General features: G+C 38.7%; 1 pseudogene; it reads right to left on the bottom strand.

Moving 5' to 3' along the window:
* Positions 1 to 373: 373 nt before the first annotated feature.
* On the bottom strand, positions 374 to 1193 carry LOC140600799 (glyceraldehyde-3-phosphate dehydrogenase-like; annotated as a pseudogene).
* Between the last annotated feature and the right edge of the window lie 3438 nt (positions 1194 to 4631).

Here is a 4631-nt window from a genome sequence, read left to right as displayed (position 1 = left end):
TACTGTGATCTTTCATCTCTCACATTCTGGCCCATACATGTCACCGCAACCATGTTTATTTTCTTGCTGCTCTTGGAATTTGGTTATTTCTTAACCACAGGTTGCCCTGACTCCACTAATCCTCCTTCCTGTTTTATTTTAAGACATGCATTAAAATTTCTTTTTTATGGAAATTTACCTTTTTTGGCTGAGTACATTATACTTTGTTGATGGTACATGATAAAGTAAGGCTCCCCAAGTCTCTCCCCTTATTCATGGGGTCTGGGATGGAAACTGTGGAGGGAGTTGGGAGTCTCTCCATTGGGAGACTCTCAATGGGTTGAGGGATAAATGGGGGAGGGACTTCCCAGCTGAAGGCCTCTTCCTTTTGCTCTCACTGGGGCTGGTGGTCCCAGGGGGCTCCTACTCCTTGGAGGCCATGTGAACCATAAGGTCCACCACCTGGTCCTCTGTGGAGCCCAGGATGCCTTTGAGGGGGCCTTTCTATCTTTATTACCTTCTTAATGTCATCATATTTAGCAGCTTTCTTCACATGGCAGGTCAGATCCATGACTGACACTTTAGGGGTAAGGACACAGACGGCCATACCAGATCTTCGTATTCAGCTCAAGGTTGACCTTGCCTACAGCCTTGGCAGCACCAGTAGAAGCAGGGATGATGTTCAGGCAGCCTCTCAGCTATCATGCCACAGCTTCCCAGAGGGGCCATGCACAGTCTTCTGGGTAGCAGTGATAGCATCAGCTGTGGTCATGAGTCCCTCCACAATGCTGAAGTTGTCATGGATGACCATTGCCAGGAGATCCAAGCAGTCGGTGGTACAGGAGACATTGCTAAACATCTTGAGGGAGTTGTCATACTTCTCATTGTTCATGCTCATCACAAACATGGGGAAATCAATAGGAGAGGGAGAGATAATGACTTTTTTGGTCTCATCCTTCAAGTGAGCCCCAGCCTTCTCCATGGTGGAAAAGACCCCAGTGTACTCCACAACATGCTCAGTACCAGCATCACGCCCATTTGATGTTGGCAGGATCTTGCTCTTGGAAGACAGAGATGGCTTTTCCATTGATGACAAGTTTCCTATTCTCAGCCTTGACTGTGACATGGAATGTGCTATGAATGGACTCTTACTGGAACATGTAGATCATGTAGTTGAGGTCAATGAAGGGGTCATTGATGGTGACAACATCCATTCTGCAGAGTTAAAAGCAGCCCCAGTGACCAGACACCCAATGGCCAAATCTGTTTACTCTGACCTTCACCAACCTGTTTCAGGGAAGCAGCCAGCACTTTACCAGAAGATGTGGATGTCTGTTGAACCAGAAGGAGTAAATCACATTTTCAGGTTAAAAAGAATAATAGAAATGTCCTTGCCAATCTTTTCCATTTTATACACTAGGAAACTTGGGCCTGGGTGGAATGAGGCTGCTTGTTCATGGTCATGCAACTCCTTATTGCTTTGACAGGGTTTCTGCTCCCCCAAACCAGATAAGAATGGAGATAGGAAAAGGGCATGGAGAGTTAGCAGGGGCAGCAGTGTAAGAGGATTATAGCAATCTTAACTAGAGGGTCAAGAAGTCCAGGGTGCAGAGAATTTCCAACTCAGGCGGATGAAAACTCCAGTTCAGTGCTGCTGGGAATCTATTACTAAATCCTGCAGGGTACATAATTTTGTTTTCTGCCAAACTCATCTCAAGAAAAATAAAGCTACATAGGAAATTCCATTACTTGTGTCTCTTTTGGTTGCAAGTGATTGAAACTCTAATTTCAATTGCATGTTAAACAATCAGGTTCAGGTAAGCAAAAATACTGCCAGGATTCTCACTCACCATCCCTTATCTCTTCTGCACATCGGCCTCAATATCTCATGATGATGAACTTGGTAAGAACCTCACAGCTTCACCCACAAAGAAGAACTGATCTCTACTTTGTCTAGTTTCTTCTTCAAAAATCCCCAGGTACAGTGTTCGATCATGAGCACATTTCTCCATCAGGAAAAAAAAAAATCCAAAAGCAAGGCAAGACCTCATCAGCTGTCATTTTACTTCTGGAGACCTTCTCAGTGAGGATAGCAGAGGCCGTGCTGAGAAAATAAAGTATGAATTGTCCACAGAAGGCTTGCATTCAGGATACAATGAGGACAGAGTTACATTCAGTAACTACTTCTTTAATATCATGGGATTACGATAGTTTTTAGGGCTTTAAAAATATATAAGTAGATATAAGTGATATGGGATTCATTAACTAGATAATTGATAACAAATCTAATATGGAGAACCCAGTAAAACAAATGTAAGATTAGAGCAATAAAAATCAGTTACTTAAAATGATCTTTTCATTTTAGTAGAGACATGTTGCTTTGATTAAAGTTGTGACATTTACTGCAAAGTGAACTTTGAATTCCTATAGCATGTCAATAATAAATAATATATGTAATTGTTTTTTATGTTAGTTGCATGTAGATTAAGTTGCATTTGACATAACCTTCTAATATTTTGAATAAGCTATATACTCAACAATTTATCATTATAAATTTATGAAATTTATCTTTTGCAAGTATTAGAAAACCCAGCTAAAAAGAAAACTTAATCATAAATCGTAGTGAATCTTGAGGTAGTGGTAGTTCCAGCCTTGAGTGTTTTGAAATTTTCCTGGTTTGGACTCAGCTTGATATAAAAATAAATTTCCCTCCCTCTTCTACTCCATGCTGATCTCTATATTTCCCATTTGTTTAATGTTTACTTAGTTATATCTAAAATTTAACATATCTTTACATACTGAAAATTAAACAGAAATGTCTATTTTTATGGTAACAGATCATACATTATTGGCTAAAGTTCTCAGTAACTGGAAACAATATCAAATATAGCTGGTTTAAGCACAAAGGGATTTATTAGTGAGCACTAAGTACCAGGCTTTCTGGCAAAGCTGCAGAGATAGATTTGTATTATATGCAGTCCAAACTAAAAGGAGCCAGAAGAAAGACTCACCTATACCACAGACTATTCAGGCAGAAAATCTACTACTGAGACTACACGATTGGGCAGCCAGAACTGGGACTCAACACATGAACCTATACCAGACCTGCCCCAGAAGATCCAAATGTCCCCAGCATCACTCATTAAAGAAGAACTGACCTTTCCACATACAGCTATGTCTCACCTGGCTCTTCCTTTTCTCATTATGTCAGCCCAGGAGAACCTTGACCACATCTGGAACTCAAGAGACACATGAGCTTGGGATATACAGTTTCTGCCTTTCTAGTCTCACATGTCCACAGAGGCATGCTTAAAAAAAAAAAAAAAAAAAAAAAAGTTAGATTAGACCTTGCATAAGCCAACATAAAGTATCCACCTCACATTCTGTATAATTTTTTGGCAATTTTCTCTTTCCATTTAATAGCTGATGTTTTCCTAAGTCAGTACACATAAAGCTATGTGATGGTTAATTTTACGTGTCAACTTGGTTAAGATATAATATCCAGCTGTTTAATCAAACACTAATCAGGGTGTTGCTGTAAAGGTATTTTGTAGACATCTTAACATCTACAGTCAGCTGGCTTTAAATAAATGAATTACTCTTGATATTGTAGGTGGGACTCATCCAATCAGTTACAGACTTTAGGACAAAAATGATAAACATTTTTCACAACAAATAAAAGCTCAGGTGCATCATGCAATAAATGATTATTTCTTAACGGTATAAATCTGACATGGGTGGGGCAGTCCTCCTCCATATTGTAACTATGCCCTCTGGGACACACTCCCTCCAAGGCCCACATGGCAGAGGAAAAGAAGAATGGGAAAAGTCACACCTCTACTGACTGCCTTTACATGTCAGTCCTTTTGCTTACATTCATAGGCCAGGAGTAGTCATGTGGTCTTAAGCTAATTGCAAGGACGTTTGGGAAATGTGGATAATGCTATGGATATTTGAAAACACAATGAAGTTCCGCCATAAAACCTTTCATTACGGAGGGACATTTAATTAAACCATGTTAAATGCATGTTTCTTTAAAAAATACATTTTTTTAACATGAAGGGAGAAGGAGGAGAGGGGGGAGAGGAGAGAAAGAAGATAGGATTTTTTATATAGTTTATTGCATTCCTATAAGGTTATATTTCTAAATGGAATAATGGGACAAACTATATTCACATTTTAAGTGTAGTATTTACTTGAAAAATAATTTCTGATAACATGTAACAGGTTCACCCTGACCAGCAGTAGGAAAGCACTTGTTTTTGCACACCCTCATCATCACTGGATCTTACTAATATTTCAAAAGTTTTCCATTCTGATATTTTCAAGTTATAAGTGTTTCTATTAGGTAAAACATGTCTTCATATACTTATTGCTTAAATTCCCTTTCTGGAATTTCCTGTACATACAATTTTCCCATTTCTCTATTTGATGGTATGATCTTTTCTTACTTTTAGAGAATAGCTTTATTTATTTTATAGGAACTGATCTTCTGTGTATTATTTTGTTGCAGATATTTTCTTGCTGTTATATACCTTTGTTTTGTTTGTTATCTCTGGCAATCCAGACTTTATTTTCATCCGCTCAAATCCATTACATTTATCGTTTATGACATGTCCTATTTAATTTAGGAAATTCAGTCAAAACCAGAG

Source organism: Canis lupus, chromosome 12 (genome assembly GCF_048164855.1).
Source record: "Canis lupus baileyi chromosome 12, mCanLup2.hap1, whole genome shotgun sequence".
Classification (NCBI taxonomy): domain Eukaryota; kingdom Metazoa; phylum Chordata; class Mammalia; order Carnivora; family Canidae; genus Canis; species Canis lupus.
The sequence above is the reverse complement of the archived record's forward strand: the minus strand, read 5'-3'. Positions and strand labels throughout refer to the sequence as shown.